Raw genomic sequence first — 20,658 nt, forward strand, 5'->3', positions numbered from 1 at the left:
AGGAGGCGCACCATTCCAAGAAACACTGCAATACTGGAATGATGCGTGAAGTTTTGGGAGAAACTCCGTCCTACAAAAATCAAATTAATATTCAGCCCCTAAATCAGGGTCATATCTGATATTAAATCTGACAAGAACAGAACTACACATGATTTTTTTTATTTCAAAAATATACTTTATTCATAAAATAATTTGATGGTCTATACAGTTGGTCATGCCATACATATGTAAACATGTACATACAGAGATCAGAATTTATCATTTTTTATACAGGTCTGTACATTTTTCAATCATATGCCCATATGATCAGCTGAGGCGTCAGCAGAGCCCAAATGACTGCATGGGCCCCCTGTTCTTCGTTCGGCAGGCAGATGTTAGACAGTGATCTTTCCTCTTGGCGGCAGCTGCCCCAAGCTACAGCGCATCCCTCAAACGTAGTTCTGGACCATGGAATGTGCCAGTCTGCAACACTCAGTCGGGGTCAACTCCTTCACCGAGTTGATGATCCTCCAGGCACAGTTGATGCTCGTCTCGGTGTGCGTCCCGGGGAACAGACCATAGAGCACGGAGTCCCGCGTCACGGCGCTGCTCGGGACGAACCTCGACAAACACCACTGCATTCCTCTCCAGACTTCCTCTGCATAGGCACATTGAAGGAGGTGTGTGACAGTCTAGTCCCCCCCGCAGCCGCTTCGACGGCAGCTTGTGGTGCGGCTGAGTCCGGACGTGCATAAAGGATCTCACAGGCAGAGCCCTTCTCACCACCAGCCAAGCCATGTCTTGGTGCTTGTTGAAAAGTTCTGGCGATGAGGCATTCTGCCAAATGGCTTTGACAGTCTGCTCAGGGAACCGCTCGATAGGATCCGCCCTCTCCTTTTCCCGAAGGGTCTCAAGGACACTTACGTGCTGACCAGTTCCTAATGGACTTGTGGTCAAAGGTGTTTTTCTTCATAAATTTCTCCACGAAAGACAGGTGATACGGAACGGTCCAACTACTGGGAGCGTTCGCGGCAGCGAGGCCAGGCCCATCCTTCACAACACCGGGGACAGGTAGAACCTCAGTACGTAGTGACACTTGATGTTTGCATATCGGGGATCCACGCACAGCTTGATGCAGCCACACACAAAGGTGGCCATCAGGTTGAGGGTGGCATTGGGTTTATTTTTTCCCCCGTTGCCCAGATCTTTATACAGTGAGTCCCTTCGGACCCAGTCCATCTTTGAACTCCATATAAACTGGAAGATGGCCCGGGTGACTGCAGCGGCACAGGTTCTGGGAATAGGCCAGACCTGTGCCACGTATAATTGCAATGACAGTGCCTCACACCTGATGACCAGGTTTTTTCCCGCGATGGAGAGCGACCGTAGCTTCCATCTGCTCTGTTTCTGCCTCACGTTGCTGATACGCACCTCCCAAGACTTGGCGCACGCCCCAGCCCCTCCGAACCAAATACCCAGCACCTTCAGGTGGTCGGTCCTGACGGTGAAGGGGATCGAGGAATGGTCGGCCCAGTTCCCGAAGAGCATGGCCTCGCTCTTAATCGGTTTTCCTTGGCCCCCGAAGCCCGTTCGAACTTGTCACAAATGCACATGAGTCTGCACACGGACAGCGGATCCGAGCAGAAAACGGCGACATCATCCTTGTACAGGGAGGCCTTAACCTGCAGGGAGGCCCCCGCTGCCAGGAATAGTCACCCCTCTCAGGCTCGCATCCTTCCTGATGGACTCGGCCAATGGCTCTATGCAGCACACAAACAAGGCAGGAGAGAGGGGGCAGCCCTGCCTGACTCCAGATCTGACTGGGAAGCTATCTGATTTCCACCCGTTGATTGAGACTGCACTGACAATGTTGGTGTAGAGCAGTCTGATCCAATTGCAGATTCCCTCCCCAAAGCCCATTTTGGAGAGAACATCTCTCATACGTGTGTGATATCCTGGTCTAGGCTGATCAGGCAGGTGTCCAACCCTCTGTCCTGCACGTAGACAATCGTGTCCCTGAGGAGTGCGAGACTCTCAGCGATCTTCCTGCCCGGCACAGCACAGGTTTGGTCAGGGTGAATCACCAACCCTAGAGCAGACCTGACCCGGTTGGCGATTACCTTTGACAGAACTTTGTAATCTGCATTCAACAGTGAGATTGGTCTCCAATTTTTGAGTTCCTCCCTCTCCCCCTTCCGCTTGTAGACGAGGGTGATGATGCCTTTCCTCATGGATTCACTCATGGTACCTGCCCGAAGTATACTGACATACAACTCCAGCAGATCCTGGCCAATCAAGTCTCACAGAGTGGAATAGAGCTCGACCGGTAAGCCATCACTTTATTCTTTTCGAAGGACTCGAGGGCCTTGCTCAGCTCGTCCAGAGATAGCGGCTGATCCATCCTCTCTCGTGTTCTATCGTCTAAGACCTCCGTGATAGAGGACAGGAACGACTGGGAGGCCGAGCTGTCGGTCGGCTTCGCGTCATACAGACTGGCGTAGACGGATTTACTGATCCTCATGACGTCAGCCTGAGATGACGTTAGCGAGCCATCTTCTTCCTTCAGGCTGCTGAGCACAGAGCTCTCTTTGTGCACCTTCTGGAAGAAGAAACGTGAGCACGTCTCGTACTGCTCCACCGAGCGGACCCTGGACCAGAAGAATATCTTGGCGGCCTCCAAAGAGCGAGGCTTGCTGGCCCTTCACCTCCTTGAGGTCCTCCGCGACATCCACCCCCATCGTCTGCAGCAGGAGCAGGTTCTGCATACTTTCCTGGGGCTGGGACAGTTTTCCCCGCCTCTCTCTAGCCTCCTGAACACCTTTGAGGATGAAGAACCTCTTGATGTTCCCTTTTACTGTTTCCCACCAGTTCGCTGGGGACTCAAAGAGGGGCTTCACGGTTCTCCAACCTGCGTAGTCCCTCTTGAGCTCCTCAATGTTTCCCAGGATCAACAGCTTCGTGTTCAGCTTCCACGTTCCCTTACCAGCACGCTGCTCGTCCTGTAGGTGACAGTCGGCCAGTAGGAGGCAGTAGTCGGAGAAGAACACTGGCTTGACGTCGGTGGGTCTGACCGAGAGCGTTCGGGACACAAACAGGTAATCTATCCTTGAGCGGATAGACCCGTCTACCCGTGACCAGGTGTATCTACGCTGCGCTCCGTCTGCAGGGGCACTGAAGACGTCGTGCAGCTTGGCATCTTTTACCGTGTCCATCAGGGCTCTGGACGTGGTGTCCAGTTTACTGTCCCCCCGCCGGATTGTCCATCTGCATCAATGATACAGTTGAAGTTTACAGCCAGAATGACCGGCCTGGACGTAGCCAGCAACAGTGGAAGCTGCTGCAGGACCACCAACCGTTCACTCTTACCCACTGGGGCGTACACATTAATCAGTCTCAGGGGAGCATTCATGTACATGATGTCGGCGACGAGGAGGCGCCCGCCCAACACCTCCTTAACCTCGGAGATGGTGAAGTTGCCTCCTCTCAACAGGATACCCAGGCCGGAGGCGCGGCTATCGTTGTCCCCTGACCAAACTGACGGCCCATGGGCCCATAAGCTCGACCATCTCCTGTAGCTGCTGAGGTGCGGTATCCCACACTCCTGCAGGAACAGGACGTCGGCTTTAACGTTGGCCAGGAAGGCCATCGTAGAAACACATCGCGCAGCACATTGATGCTGGCAACTCTTATCCCCATTTTAACAGTTTACGAGGTTAACAGTGTCCATTTGCTGCTGGTCTTGCTCCTCTGGGGTAGCTGTGTGCATTCCCGTGGTGACGGCAAACTGCTGGACCATCCCAGGGCTGAGGTAGCTGTCCGGCTCCACGCTGGAGCCATTTCCCCGCTCAGGTGTCTTCGGGTCGGGCCCAGGGTCCGCATGGTCCAGTTCTCCATCTGACAGCGGGGCTGTCACAGGACCGCTGCTCCCAGTTACCTGGAACTGTGGGCCGATGGGTTCTCACTGGGTGGGGGGAGGCCTTTACCCGTCCCCTCAGATGGATCGTCTTTTCCTGTTTGGGTGGTGCTGCCCTCCTTTTTCCCCTTGGCACTCTGTCTCTTCCTCTGGTGACGACCCGCCTTGCGCCCATCCTCACCGTTAGGTGTCGCTTCCCCCCTCGCTGGGTGGCTTTGGAAGGTTTCCTCTTCCTGCTTTTCACGGTACTCCAATCCTTTGCTTCCTTTGGTCCTTTCTCTTCCATTTCCTCCGTCTGTCCTGAAGGAGCTTGGATCGGCTGCTGCACCTCCCCGCTGTCTGCCATCTGCTCCGCTACAGCCCGCCCTTCCTTCTGGTTGCCTCCAGACACCGTTCCCGTGCTGTTTTGTGGTACCTTGCTGGTCTTGGGCGGTCCACGGCTCGTGTTGCCGCCTTCGGCCATCTGTGCGTAGGTGGCGGCCCCTCGTCTTGGGCAGGCCTTGTACATGTGGCCCGCCTCTCCGCACAGATTACAGTTCTTGGCCTCCTTAATTCCTTGGTCGGGTGGCCTTCCTGCTTGCAGTTTCGGCAGACGGTCACCTTGCAATCCGCCGCCATGTGGCCTGACCTCCCGCAGGTTCGGCACACTTTCGGCTGCCCTGCGTATGTCAGGTAACCTCTGCTTCCTCCAATGGCAAAGCTGGAGGGTGGGTGGAGGATGTTCCCACTGGCTTCGACCCTCAGGGTTACTCTGACCTGTCGTTTGCTGGTCCAGATCCCGAAAGGATCAACCACATCAGTACTCTCTCCCTCGACCTGGACGTATCTCCTCAAGAAGTTCAGGACATCTGCTGCTGGGACGTGAGGGTTGTACATCTGGATTGTTACAACCCGACTCCTCTGCACAGGGAGCACTCACAACGGGACCGCCGACAAGATGGAGAACAGAGGTTCCCCTTCCTTCTCCTTGAAGACCTTCAGGAGCTGCTCGCAATTCTTCACACTCCTGAAGGTCACATCGAAATAGCCTGCCGCAGGGAAATCCTGCAGGCAGTACACGTCCGCTGCTTCAAACCCGCAGCACTCCAGCAAAATCTTCTTCACAAACACCGTCCGATTGACCGGTGTGTGCTCCTCCACCTTCTTCACAGTCACCCTGACTGTGTTGCGAATGCCCTGGCCAGGGCTGCGAGCGGCTGCTGAAGCCAGAGCTCAGAGGTTGGCTGGTACCTGATTTGGCGTTAGGCCGAAGCCAGCATAAAGATCCACCAAGAGCAGGTCAGCACAACCAAACGATCCTCCAACATCCAATCACAATCCAGCAATGGTCTCCAGCAGCTCCGACGACTTGCAACACGATCCCCGCGGTTTCTCCCCTGCCAGCACACGTCCGCCGCGTCGAATCGACAGCACTCGAGCAGAATCTCTTCCTCTGGTCCTCAGGAGCTACACACGATCTTAGCCAAAAGGCCGAGAAGCGATACTTGTCTCCTCTGTGACTACCTTAGGACCCAGCCGCTTCCTACATTTTCTATCAGCCTGCCTGTGACCAAAGACCTATAGCTCACGGCTGACAGTTTCATTGCTGCCTAGTCATTTCCAGATCATCTGACCAGAGTAAGCGATCCGTTTATCCAGGTGAATTCATTTAATCTTTTCTATGAAACTGTTTGATAGTGAATGTAGATGACCAATAATGTACCAATCAGCTGCGCTGGGGCCGAGTGTACGTCACTAACAAGCCAGTAGTGTGTCTCTGACAGTATAAACGAGATTGCAGCAATCCACTGGAATAGAGCTTTACGCAGAGAATGGTGCAGCACAGAGGGAGGTACTGCAGCTTCTCATCGTCTGCATCAGCTGTCACTCTGTATGGGTTCTTTCCCTAGTCCCACTCACCATGCTTTTCCCCATGATTGAATCCAGCTCCAGTGGCCCCTCAGGCAGTGCATAGCCAATAGTAACCACTCAATGAAGATGGTAGGGATTTACCTACATACCTTGATGAAATGTGACATTCGTTCAAAAACAATTAACCCCAACCCCCACCATCACCCCTATGTATTGCCCTGATATATGCCATGATTTGGAGATGCCGGTGTTGGACTGGGGTGTACAAAGTTAAAAATCACACAACACCAGATTATAGTCCAACACGTTTAATTCTGTTGGACTATAACCTGATGTTGTGTGATTTTTAACTTGATATATGCAATTGCCTGGAGTTTGTGCTGTTCCATTCTCTGGTATAAACAAACTGAGCCGTTAACGCTAACAATTCCTGCCTCTCTACAAGGCAAATCAAGGCAAACAATTGAAACGGGTTCTAATTCTGATCGAGTACTATCAATGTTTGGAAATATTAGGCGACTGTTCTGAACGGAAATCCTTAGACTAATCCATCCATCTTGTATTATGTGAACTCTGATCTCCAAACCATTAAACTCTGCCAACCCCGTCAATTGAAATGAACAGAACCATGAAGTTCGATCGAGTGAATCAGCAACAGATGATTTGGCTTTGACTCGAATTGCAATTTGCTACATTAGAATTGCAAATCAAGATTCACAGAGTAATGGAGTTGTACAGCACGGAAATAGACACTTCGTTTAAGTGGCTGGCATCCATCAGATAACTTCGATAAACCTAGTCCCAGTTATCAGCATTTGGCCAATATCCCTCTGAATCCTTCCTATTCATATACCCATCCAGATGCTTTTCAAGTGTTGTAATTGTACCCGCCTTACAAACATCCATTCCATCCACCACCGACGCTGAGCTGAATCAAGATGCACTGCAAACGTTTACCAAAAATCCTTCGACAACACCTTCCAAACCTACAACTACTTGCACTTCGAAGGACACCTCCAATTTTGGTGTAATTTGGAAACTTACTAAATATACCTCCTATCCCTACATTGACACACTCAGAAACACATACATGTACACAGACAGACACTCATACACATACATAAAGACACACATACATACACAAACATGCACAGGTAGGCAGTCGCACGCACATATTCACAGATATTGCCAAGGATAGCAAAAGTGAAGACTTCAATAGAATGCCTTTTTTATTAAAACTAAATGACAAATTGATAAATGTTCAGGAATGTGTGAGCTTACTGGAAATTTGTGCATAAGTTTAGCTGGTTATCTGTGCCTTTAACAAATTTGTAAATTAAACAAGCAAAAAGTTGTCTGCTTAGCAGAATGTGAGACTCTTTTGAAAGGATGAAGGCTGCACTGTATTCCCGTTGAAATAAAGACCAGCAATGTGTTAAAAAAATCCAAAGAACTGTGATTGCTGGAAATCAGAAACAAATTCAGAAATTGACTGAGTAACTCAGCAAGTCTGGCAGCATTTGTGGAGAAAAAACAGTTAATATTTTGGGTCCAATGACTCTTCTTCAGTACTGCGTTTTTCCAGCAATTGCTGATTTTGGTTCCACCATTCCATTTGCCTTCCCTATTACTCACTGAACTCCAATGTCAACTTTTTCTGATTCACAGATGTGGAATCCCAAATCCCTCTGTTCTGTAGCTACCTGCAGTATTTCTCAATTTAAATAATATTAACCTCTTCCATTCTTCCTGACTTTCTCCTCCTTATATTCCACCTGCCAAGTTTTCATCCACACATTTAACCTATCTAGAATGTTCTTCAGACACTGACATTCTCCCCACTTGCCTTCCTACTGATTTACAAACTTGGTGACAGTACATTCACTTCCCTCACGCAAGTCATTAATATGTATATCGGCAATAACTGTGGTCCCAGGACTGTGGCACTCCACTAGAAACCTAATCATCCTAAATATGCCCACCCTTGCCCACTTTCAGGCCACTTTATGTTCTATGGAGCTGGTCAATCCTCAGTCCATGTTAATGTCCTACCCCAACACCATTGGTTCTGATCTGTTTCAGTGGAGAAAGAAAGAGTGGGCTCGCACTAGTACACTTTCTCTGAGACCCCCAACCCCTGACCATTGTGACAAGCGCCACTTCCCGATCATTGTGACCCCAATCTCCCTAGTAACAGACCCCTCCCTTTGACCTGAGTCTCAATGATGACCGCATTCTTGTTCTGACCCTTGTGCCCCTGGTAATAAGACCGGCTCTCTGACCTTTCTGAACTTGATATCCATTGTAACAGACTGCACCCTCTGAACGTTGTGACCCCACTCCCTGACTGTTGTGAACTCGATTTCCCTGGTAACAGACCCCATTCCCTGACCGATGCAACTCTAGTTTCCCTGGTAAGAGATTCCACACCTCCCCCAACTGTTGTGAGTCTGGTTTCCCTGGTAATGGAGCTGGAGAATAGACCACATCTGGCTTGCTTTTGTCTTCCCAGTGACTGAACTACTCTACCTTGCAGTGGTCAGTCAACAGGCCAGCTCATCGCTGAACATGCTCACCACATTCTCCAGCCCGGGGCGGTGCATCTGTGAGTGATGGGGATGGGGAGCAATTAGATAGAAACCATACCCAAGTTTTCTGGGAGGGGTGGGGGTAGGGTCTACAAGTAGAGGGCAGGAGATGGCGAGGGTGGGGGGGCGCAGTGTTTGACATAAACATGAAGGAGAAGAGGGAGGGGTTGCTGTTGGTGAGAGGGAGATAGAGGGGGATAGCACGACAGGAAAAGTGTGAGATAGGGTGAAGGAGCTGTCTCCACAAGAAGGGGATGCAATGAGGCCATTCAGGGGCAAGGCCTGAAGAGCCAGACAGGACCAGGATCAGTTAATGGGGGAGTCAGGCATGATGGGCCAAAAGGACTCTCTCTGTGAGATAACGCTTCTGCAGTCCTGCAACTGGGATCTTGCTGTTGTTATGGACCAGTCCAGACCCACTCAAAACATTTTAAGAAGGTAGCACAGACCGAACATTTTATTTATTTTATTTATGCGGGTGGATATTCCAGGAGTGATGCAGCTGATCAAATCACTTAGCTTCAAACAAAAAAGAACTTATTTAAACACTGCCGTGGGCCGCACGGTGGCACAGTGGTTAGCACTGCTGCCTCACAGCGCTAGAGATTTGGGTTCAATTCCCACCTCAGGTGACTGTGCACATTTTCCCCATGTCTCCCCGTGGGTTTCCTCTGGATGCTCCGGTTTCCCCCCATAATCCAAAAACAAAGTGAAGGTTGGTTGAATTGGCCATGCGAAATTGCCCGTAGTATTAGGTGAGGGGGTAAATGTAGAGGAATGGGGCTTGGTTGGTTGCACTTTGGTGGGCCAGTGTGGACTTGTTGGGCCAAAGGGCCTGTTTCCTCACTGTAAGTAATCCAAACGGTACTACAGATGAAACATGAACAAAAGAACACAGAATTTAGAATAACAGCTTATTTGAAAATCCAACTGATTCTTTGTCGCAGCATAATGAAGCTGTTCCACACCCTGCATCATCCCATAAACACACCCCTTAGCAAAAGGGAAAGTTCAGATAAGACTCTGTTGAAGCATGGAAGCTCTTTTCACTGTAGCTGCTTTTACCCAGCAGTTTCTGACTCCCCTGTTAAAAAGTAAACCCAACCAGGGACAAACCTGAAGTGGGAGAACTGGCCACTCCCCTGCCATTGCTTAAAAGTAGCCATTTCCAGACATATTGGAGCCTTTGCCTTTATGACCCCTATTGAAAAAAAAAACAAGGACAAAATAACCTTGTTAAAGGGGCATTAAAGTGGACACAAGCCAGTCAGTCCACACAGACTCACTTACCTCTGTCCAAGGGCTCAGGGCAGTAGTAGGGACATGCAAAATATTTGTGGGGGCACACATTTAGTGAGCCAAACATTTGGGGATGCAAAATATTTAAGGAAGGGTATAAATTTGTGGCTGGAGTGAGAATGGGTGAGCGGAAATAGTCTTGAGCGTTTCAAAACTGGAAGAGAGGTCTGAAAGAGAGAAAGAGAGAGAGAGTGATAAAGGGAGGGTAAGAGAGAAAGGGAGAGAGGGTGTATGTGACAGAGAGAGAGGAAGAGAGAGTGGACATGGAGAAAGAAGGACAGAGAGAGGGAAGGAAGGGAGATGGGGAGCGATAGAAGGACAGAGAGAGAGCGAGTGAAAAAGATAAAAATTTGGAGAGAGGGAGACAGAGAGTCGGCCACTATGTGTGTGTGTGTGAGAGAGAGAAAGACGGTAGGGAGAGAGAGAACAGAGTGACTGGGAAGGACAGAGAAAGAGAAGAACAGAGCGTGAGAGACAGGGAGAGCTTGAGAGAGAGAGAGAGAGAGAGACAAACAGGAGTTAACATATGCAGTGTTGTTGGAGAGATTACTGAGGGACAGAATATACATGTATTTGGAAAGGCAAGGACTGTTCAGGAATTGTCAACATGGCTTTGTGCGTGGGTATTCATGATTGAGATTTTTGAAGAAGAAACAAAGAGGACTGATGAGGGCAGAGCAGTCGATGTGATATACATGGACTTCAGTAAGGCGTTAGACAAGGTTCCCCATGGGACACTGATTAGCAAGGTTAGATCTCACAGAATACAGGGAGAACTAGCCATCTGGATTCAGAATTGGCTCAAAAGTAGAAGACAGAGAGTGGTGGTGGAGGGTTGTTTTTCAGACTGGAGGGCTGTGACCAGTGGAGTGCCACAAGGATCGGTGCTGGGTCCTCTACTTATTGTCTTTTACATAAATGATTTGGATGCGAGCATAAGAGGTACAGTTAGTAAGTTTGCAGATGACACCAAAATTGGAGGTGTAGTGGACAGATTGCAATAGGATCTTGATCAGATGGGCCAATGGGCTGAGAGGTGGCAGATGGAGTTTAATTCAGATAAGTGCGAGGTGCTGCATTTTGGGAAAGCAAATCTTAGCAGGACTTGTACATTTAATGGTAAGGTTCTAGGGAGTGTTGCTGAACAAAGAGATCTTGAAGTGCAGGTTCAGAACTCCTTGAAAGTGAAGTCGCAGGTAGTTAGGATAGTGAAGAAGGTGTTTGGTATGCTTTCTTTTATTTGTCAGAGTATTGAGTCCAGTTGGGAGGTCATGTTGCGGCTGTACAGGACATTGATGACGCCACTGTTGGAATATTGCGTGCAATTCTGGTCTCCTTCCTATCGGAAAGATGTTATGAAACTTGAAAGGGTTCAGAAAAGATATTGCCATGGTTGGAAGATTTAAGTGATGAGGAGAGGCTGAACAGGCTGGGTCTGTTTTCCCTGGATCATTGGAGGCTGAGGGGTGACCCTATAGAGGTTTATAAAATCATGGTAGCACAGAATGTATCGCAAAAATTTGCAGTGTGATGTAACTGAAATTATACATTGAAAAATTGATTGTCTGTTAAGCCTTTCATCTGTTAGAATACAGTGATAGTTTCACTTCTTTCACGCGTAAATCACAAAATCTTTATAAAAGTTGCTTTCTTGGGTTAGCTGTTAACAATGGTGATAGCTAGACAATATGTTGAAGGTGTTGGCCCCCTGTGTTCTCTGTCTATGCCATGATGTTTAGATTGATCCTAATCTAAAAAGAGAGATAATGGAGTTTTACATAAATTCATGCAGTTTTTGAGCTCAGATTTCTACATGAATGCATGCAGTTTTTGAGCAAAGTACAATGTAACTCTGCAAGTACAAATTCATCCCACAAAATATATGTGTGCATGTGGGTCTTTGTATGTCTGTGTGTGTGCGTCTGTCTGGGGTGGGGGTTGTGAGTGTGAGAAAGTGTGTGTGTGTGCGTGCGTGTAGTGAGTGCAAAGTGTCTTAAGTCTGTGAGGGGGTGCATGTGTGAGAGTGGAAGTATGTGTGTCTCTAAGAGCGTGCGCGTCTGTGTGTACCTGTGTCCGTGTGTATGTGAGAGTGTGTGTGTGTAATGCAATGGTGAAAACCTGTAATGTGACCATGAACCCAAGGTCCTGGTTGAGGCCCTCCCTATGGGTACCGAACTTAGCTATCAGCCTCTGCTCGGCCACTTTTATCTGCTGCCTGTCCCGAAGTCCACCTTGGAGGATGGTCACTGGAAGGTCCGAGGCTGAATGTCCTGGACCACTGAAGTGTTCCCCAACTGGGAGGGAACCCTCCTGTCTGTTGATTGTTGTGCGGTGCACATTCATCCATTGTCGCAGCCTTTGCTCGGTTTCCCCAATGTACCATGCCTCCGGGCATCCTTGCCTGCAACGTATAAGATAGACAACGTTGGCTGAGTCATATGAGTACCTGCCTTGTACAAGGTGGGAGGTGTTCCCACGTGTAATAGTGGTATCTATGTCCGCAATCTGACACGTCTTGCAGCGTCCACCGTGACAGGGTTGTATGGCGTTGTCCAGACTGCTATGAACAATGATCTGTTTGAGGTTTGACGGTTGTTTAAAGGCAAGTAGTGGAGGTGTGGGGAAGGTGTTGGTGAGGTGCTCATCCTCATTGATAATGTGTTGCAGGTCACGAAGAACATGGCGTAATTTTTCAGCTCCTGGGAAGTACTGAACAACGAAGGGTGCCCTGTTAATTGCAGCACATGTCTGTCTCCTGAGGAGGTCATTACGGCTCCTTGCTGTGGCAGGTCGGAACTGGTGGTTTATTGTTGTCTAGTTATATTGTTTAGCTATCACCATTACTAACAGCTAACCCGAGAATGCAACTTTAAAAAACTTTTTGTGATTTACACATGAAAGAAGTGAAACTATCACTGTATTCTAACAGGCTTAACAGACAATCAATTTTTCAATGTATAATTTCAGTTACATCACACTGTAAATTTTTGCGATAAATTCTGTTACGATCGAGTCCTCCACTATCACCTGATGAAGGAGCGTCGCACCGAAAGCTAGTGTGCTTCTAATTAAACCTGTTGGAGTATAACCTGGTGTTGTGTGATTTTTAACTTTGTACACCCCAGTCCAACACCGGCATCTCCAAATTACAAAATCATGAGGGGCATGGATCGGATAATAGACAAAGACTTTTCCTTGGATTGGGGAGTCCAGAACTAGAGCGTATAGGTTTAGTGTGAGAGGGGAAATATATAAAAGAGACCTAAGGTCAACGTTTTCACACAGAGGGTGGTACGGGTATGCAATGAGCTGCCAAAGGAAGTGGTGGAGGCTGGTTGCATTATTTAGAAGGCATCTGTGTGGGTATATGAATAGAAAGGGTTTGGAGGGAATAGGTTGGGTGCTGTCAGGCAGGACTAGATTGGTTTGGGACATCTGGTCAGCATGGACGGGTTGGACTGAAGGGTTTGTTTCTGTGCTGTACATCTCTATGACTCTATGATTCTATATGGAGAGACAGAATGGGTGATACTATTGGACTCCCACACTCGTGCACAAGCAGCAGTTTGTTTTGGAGAAAACATCAAAGATTGTTAACAGCTAACCCGAGAATGCAACTTTAAAACACTTTTTGTGATTTACACATGAAAGAAGTGAAACTATCACTGTATTCTAACAGGCTTAACAGACAATCAATTTTTCAATGTATAATTTCAGTTACATCACACTGTAAATTTTTGCGATAAATTCTGTTACGATCGAGCCCTCCACTATCACCTGATGAAGGAGCGTCGCACCGAAAGCTAGTGTGCTTCTAATTAAACCTGTTGGAGTATAACCTGGTGTTGTGTGATTTTTAATTTTGTACACCCCAGTCCAACACCGGCATCTCCAAATTACAAAATCATGAGGGGCATGGATAGGATAATAGACAAAGACTTTTCCTTGGAGTGGGGAACTAGAGGGTATAGGTTTAGTGTGAGAGGGGAAATATATAAAAGAGACCTAAGGTCAACGTTTTCACATAGAGGGTGGTACGGGTATGCAATGAGCTGCCGAAGGAAGTGGTGGAGGCTGGTTGCATCATTTAGAAGGCATCTGTGTGAGTATATGAATACAAAGGGTTTGGAGGGATATAGACTGGGTGCTGTCAGGCAGGACTAGATTGGTTTGGGACATCTGGTCAGCATGGACGGGTTGGACTGAAGGGTTTGTTTCTGTGCTGTACATCTCTATGACTCTATGATTCTATATGGAGAGACAGAATGGGTGATACTATTGGAGTCCCACACTAGTGCACAAGCAGTAGATTTTTTTGAAGAAAACATCAAAGATTGTGAATTTCTCACATTGCACATATTTTTCTTTCTTGAAAGAATGTCTTTGAAGAGACAAAGCAATTTTGCCTGATCCCTTGCGACATTGTCCCAGAGAAATGAAGAGAAGGAGATGAACATGCTCAATGATGGTCTCATCCTCTCCACCTTTGAATCTTTTCTCATTTTGAGATTGTGAGAGTATACCAAAAAACATTGTGAGCTGCAGAAAGTACAATTAAATTCACCCTGTCTTCTCATGAAATGGTTTAATCAGAGATGTCTGGATACAACTGCAGTGGAACACTCTATGTAATGTGTGTAATGTCAGGAATATTGCTCAAATATACAACATTTCGACATTGCAGAGGGAGGCAAGGCATTTACCCACTGAGCGTGTTCCACACTGAGGGACCTCAGTTCAATTGCAATCCACATCACAGCAGCATTGTTTCTGTGTGTGTGTGTATTACTTTGTCTCTTTGTATGTGTATGCGTTTCTGTGTTTGTGTGTGTTTTTTGTGTACATAGATGGTACTGTCAGTTTGGATTTTGCTGTGAGCTACTGCTCTCTGTCTCTCCCTCACCGACTGAATCTAGTGATCCACAATGTCCTCAGGGAGGGACTTGCAGGGTTTTGACCCATCACTGGTGAACGATCAGTTGCATATTTCCAAGTCAGGATGGTGAGTGACTTGGAGGGGAACGTTCTGAGGCTGCTTTTCCCATGTATCTGCCACCCTTATCCTTTTATATTGAAGTGGCCATTGGTTTGGACAGTGATGCATAAGGAGTTGGCTGTCACATTAGCATGGGGACTTGAATTGTTACTGAGCAGTGAGATCATCTATTTAATAGTCATTTTCTGATCAACCCTTCTATTTAATTTCTTCAGAACCCTGCGAAGGATTTCATCCTGATGGAGACTTACAGAAGGTTGCAAGTTGATAGGAATTACCCAATGGGATATTCCATTTTCCTGCCTAATTTCATTGGATTGTGCGACAATGGGGAATCCAAAGGTTGAAAAATGTGTTGCTGGAAAAGTGCAGCAGGTCAGGGAGCATCCAAGGAGCAGGAGAATGGGGAGGGGAAATGAGGAAGCTGGAGAAATCTGCATTCATCCCTTATGGTTGGAGGGTTCCTAGGTGGAAGATCAGGCGCTCTTCCTCCAGGCATCATGTTGCCATGGTCTGGCAATGGAGGACGCCAAGGACCTGCATGTCCTTGGCGGAGTGGGAGGGGGAGTTAAAGTGTTCAGCCACAGGGCGTTTGGGTTGGTTGGTGCGGGTGTCCCAGAGGTGTTCTCTGAAATGTTCTGGTCTGTGTCCCAAGGTTACCAACTCAACTCACTCCCTGCACAGGGATAAAGACTCTGTCATGGGTGTGACAGAATACTCCACATTTGCTCGGATGAGGGGTCAGCTCTAACAACATTCAAGAAGCTTGACACCATCCAGGACAAAGCAGCCACTTGGTCTGGAAATAATAGGACCATTCTGACAGCTTCGCTGAGGAGTTTCATTTATTCACAACGCAAGGAAATCGTGTAACCAGGTATTTTACTGTCATACTGATCTTCACTCTGAACTCAGACAATGTTGCTGCGTAAATGAATGTGTTTGTGCAACAACTTAGGAGCTGCAGCATGTCACCAGCTTTCCGAAGGTGATACAGAAAAGGTGAGCAGTTGATGGTATTGATTCCTTGAATGGCATAATATAAGAAATCTACAACAGTGATTAACCACAGGAGGATGACGCTGCCAGAGATGGTGAAGAGCAAAACCACAGCCTTCCTTCTGCTCTCTATCTCCGGATCTCTGTGATTCTTTCCTTTGCTCTCACCCTTCAGCCTCTTCCAGACTCGACTAGTCGCTAAAATGTGTCTGACTGTCAGAGCATTGAGCAGCAGAATCAAAGCGAATGGCAGTAAAAGGGTCAAAACTGTATCACACCAATCTAATGCTACCCACTAAGCCTCAGTATGGTAGCCTGATTTTGTTTTATAGTCAAATGGAACTTTGTTGATTCTTCTCCGAGGCTCATATTGAAAATAGAAGGGGATGTTTTTCAAACAGAGCAGGGTGCAGGTTGTTGGTAGAACCACAGTCGCAGTTTTCTCAGGGCAATATTTTGTTGTCAGTGTCTGACAACAAATGGTCACAAATCGGTCAAAGGAGAAAGTGATGGTAAACCACACAAAGCAGACCATAGCAGTTTGTATCAGGATTGCAGTGACGCTACACACTGGAGTGATATCCAGGAAACACAGTGGGTAATAAGGAAAGCGAAATCTCCACAGAATAGCATCAGTAACAATGACCATCAGGTCGGCAGCTGCCATAAATACCAGATGGCGAGTAGTGCAAGGGGAAAGACCACAGTTTCCTTGGGAAAGGATTGCAATCGCCATCAAATTAACTGTGGAAGACAAATGGGAAAATACAGTGAATTACTGAGCAGAAACTCCCCCAACCCAATCCAGGGAACAACAATAAGATTTTACCAGCAAACATTGTGCAGTGTGTGAGTGGACGTGGTTGGGGTTGAGTGAGATTTAATTTTTAAAACTTTTACACCCACCTCAGATTGTCCTCCAGCCCAGTCACTCCAGAGATTATGGAATTTGGACAAGACTTGAACTCGCAGTCCCTCCTAGGAGAGCAGAAGGAAGTCTGTGCTTTTTGTTTGGTTGCAAGGCCACTCTTTAAATGAGTGCAATACATTCTTAAAGATGTCATGTCTAAATCTGATGCAGAATCCCATCAGAAACCTTTCTCCCTCCTCAGTCATTATACTGGCAATTAGACTGTCAATTGGACTGTCAATAACAAAAACTCTCCCCTTCTCCCTGGATCAAGTCATTTCCTGCTCTTGGTATTGGACCAGATCCTGATTGCAGCCACAGGGAACAGGGCATCAGAACATGCATAAGATTTCAAACAAGAATACTCTGCACAGTTTAACAGAGCATGCAGGTCTCCCTTAGTGACAATATGTGAATGTCACAACGCTGTGATATTTGCACTGTAAATCAACACATTGATTTGTTTCTGTATACATGGATCAGGAGGGCAAACTGTCGAGATGTGAATCTCCTGACCACAGACTGTGAGGAGGAGAGAATTTCCAGATGGGGAGAGTGTTAGATTGAGTTTTACAAATCAAAATGGGGGGCATATTCCTCGTTTCCTTTGTTTCACCATGTAAAAAAATTATCTTTGATTTAAACTTAACAACTGCAGTTTGTGGAAGAGAACTCTAACCCTCTCCCATCTTTTCAGTGTAGAAACACTGACGATCATCTCTCCTGAACATCCTGGCCCACATTCTCAGATTATGCTCCTTGTTCTAGAATGTCCAACCTGTGGAAATCATTCATCTTTTCCTGTTAATACTTTGTAGGACGTTGCACAGATTACCCCTCAATCTTTAAAATGCTTCCAAAATCAGGCTGCATTTTTGTGTAACAAAAACAGAAAAGCTCATCAGAACTGGCAGGATCTGTGGGAGAGAAAACAGAGTTAACTTCTCGTGTCTGGCTACCCTTCTTCACAACTGATCTCTCCTCATACCCTCACACTGTATGAAACTGGAACAGATGACAGGACACTGAGATCAGAGAATGCTGCAGCAGCAGTGAGGTTGGGAGTCTCTGTCAGTGGAGAATTGTACCGAGAGTGCTGCTTAGTGAATTTCTGTCACTGTACCAGTGTCTGGATAAAGCTGACCAGTCATTGAGCTGGAGACATTATTGTTCATAAGAAAAAAACAGAGAGCAGATCAACAGCAAATTAAAACAACTTCAGTTCTCATAAGTGCGCGATGATCTGTCCCTTCAGGCAGTTGTCAAGCTCCTTGTTTGAGACTCTGAGCTGATGCATTCCCAGAGACGCTGTCTTATACTATGTGGAAGCTCCATGGGGAGATCGATGTGACAGCGTTACTCAGCTTTGTTGCTGTTTTTTCAAATTTCTGTCAATGCACAAGCTAATTACAATACCAAGTTTACTCCAAAAATGAAGGAGTGTTGCCGCTCAGTACTTCGTAATGAAATAACAAAAACAGAATCTGGAACCAACCAGTTAACACTATCCACTCAAACACCCTGGGCCCCATCCCGTGATCATAAAATATTTCAATCAATGCCTCATCGGAACAGTTTATTCCAGTTTGAAATTATGTCTCAGAACTGTCCTTCTGCATTATAGGGTATGAGCTGCCCTCTTTAAACAAGAACATTTCACTCTGATTGAAATGGGAATCTTCTCACACACTGAATGTGTGCATTGCTGCCAAGGTCAGAATTTATTCCCCGTTCCCTATTTCCCAGGATTCGGAGTCACATGAAGGACCAAGGGAGTAGAACACATTGCCTTTCCAAAGGGAAGGTGACTCAGTGAACACGTTGGGTTTCTGACAATGGAGTCATCACTGAGTTCTCTCTTAACATCACTGCCTAACCGGATACACCACTGACCTCTCTGACCGTATTGTCACTGCTTATTCAGATACTTCACTGACTTCTCTGACCTTACTGTCACTGTCCAAACCGATGCATCACTGACCTCTCTGACCTTACTAACATTCCCTATCCACATACATCACTCTAGCATTGCAGTTACAACAGCTAACAAGGAAGGCAAATGGAATTTTGATCGTTATTATGAAAGGAGTGCAAAAGTTGGGAAGTGTAGCTGAAAGGATATAAGGCATTAATGCAAACTCAGCTGGAGATTGCAAACAATGAGGCAAAAGTGAGGACTGCAGATGTTGGATATCAGAGTCTAGATTAGAGTGGTCCTGGAAAAGCACAGTAGGTCAGGCAGCATTCGAGGAGCAGGAAAATCAACGTTTTGGGCAAAAACCCTTCATCGGTCATTCCTGATGAAGGCTTGTGCCTGAAAGGTCGATTTCCCTGCCCCTGGGATGCAGCCTGACTTACTGTGCTTTTCCAGCACCACTCTAATCTAGACCCCGTATTGCAAACAATATCTGTCTCCTTACTTGTGAAGGGAAGGACATGAGATAACTCCAGGGATGAAGATGTTGTCCCATTCCTCCAAACAAGTTTGACGACTTGTCGAATGTTCTTCATGAATGTGCCCAGGTGTCACGCAACACTAAAATGGTCAAAACAGTCGGAATATAAGCCGATGCCAATTTAAACAGTCCCTTCTTCATTTTGGAACTGTTACAATACCCTTTCAGTATGGACATACTATCTCGAATTGGCCCCTTAAGCTTACAAAACTTCCCAAGTCCCACTCTCTCCCTGTCTCTCTCTCTCTTACACATATACACCCTCTCTCCCTCACTGCCTCTCTGGGTGGTCACCTGGTCTCTGCCTTTTGCTGTGCTGGTTTCGTTTCGATGCCTCCAGAAGATTCAAAGAACTGATCTGCAGGTGAACCGTGTTTTTGTACGTTTTTGGATGGTTTTCTGGAACTTTGTATAGTTCTGGCCACTCAGGAGAATTGGTCAATATTTTGAAACTTTGCCAATCATTTGGACGGCTTGCTACTGCTTTTGTTTCTTTGTGTAGCAGGACCTGGTGCCTTTCTGTTTGGATCCTCCTGTGTTCGGTGGGTAAGTTGTTGGGGATGTGTCTGTCCAGGATAACTGTTACCTTTCATATTATGCTGGTGTCATTACCAACTGGCTGCTGTGTTCACGCTGTGACTGGTGTGTGGGTTTTATGACTGGAGGGTTTTACTTGTCCAATATACCCAGAATTTCTTGCTGTTGGCTGAGTTGACCACCTTTCCGAGTTTTAGTAGCCAGTAGGCTGCTATGTTTTCCCCTTTTCAAATGGAATTATATTGATGCAAATTTTACAAACCTAATTGTAAAACTTAATTCTGTTTGTTGTCGGGGCAGCCAGCTGTTTGTACAAAAGCCATTCAGTATATTGGTCAAACCGCTCGTCATTCATCTGAGAAGGGATATCATAGAATCGTAGAAGTGAATCATAGAATCCCTTCAGTGTAGAGGCAGGCCATTCAGCCCATTGAGTGCACACTGACCCTCTGAAGAGATTCTGGCTAATTGTCTTGGAGTGACCCTCCAGGACGGTTACTAAGTGATTTCTAGCATGATTCTCCATGGGCTCTCCCATGGTCTCCTGTTGATTGTCTGTGTTCAGTCCTTCTAGGGCTCGGTTAACTTGTTGGGCAAAGATCCTGAGTTTATTTTCCAAATTCGCCAAGTCAAAGTCATTGACCAGTAACACTCCTGCCCCGTGTGCTGTGTCCAGATCATTAAAGGGTTCTCTTCTCTTTCATCTGTTAACTGCTGGTCTGGTTATTCCCACATATTTCCCTGACCCTCCAGTGGGTCAGGTGGGAATGCAATCATTTTAACGGCGAAGGACCCCACTCCAGTAACTGTAACCTTGATGTTATGATTAGGGTTGGTATTAGTCTGTGGTGAATATTATTGAACAGGGTTTTCCCTGGGAGTTTAATGACTAGTCCACTGTGAGGGACCAGTGAGTGAGGGATAAGCTGGGGGAGGAGCCTTCACTCCTGGTCTCAGCCCATTTTAAATTTTGTTCTGAAGGAATTCTCTCTGACAGGCCTTCCCGGGACATCACCGGGATGATGTACCTTGTTCAGGCTGCGTGCTAGACATCCCACTGCCATGTACCCATTCTCAGGGAAACCCCACCAATCGCCTGTGATTCCCGTGGTCCTGTAACACAATGTGGG

At 47.0% G+C, this 20,658-nt stretch overlaps 1 pseudogene; it reads right to left on the reverse strand.

Moving 5' to 3' along the window:
* LOC122560926 lies at positions 1 to 173 on the reverse strand (annotated as a pseudogene).
* Positions 174 to 20,658: the final 20,485 nt, after the last annotated feature.

This window comes from Chiloscyllium plagiosum, chromosome 21 (assembly GCF_004010195.1).
Source record: "Chiloscyllium plagiosum isolate BGI_BamShark_2017 chromosome 21, ASM401019v2, whole genome shotgun sequence".
In the NCBI taxonomy this organism is placed as follows: domain Eukaryota; kingdom Metazoa; phylum Chordata; class Chondrichthyes; order Orectolobiformes; family Hemiscylliidae; genus Chiloscyllium; species Chiloscyllium plagiosum.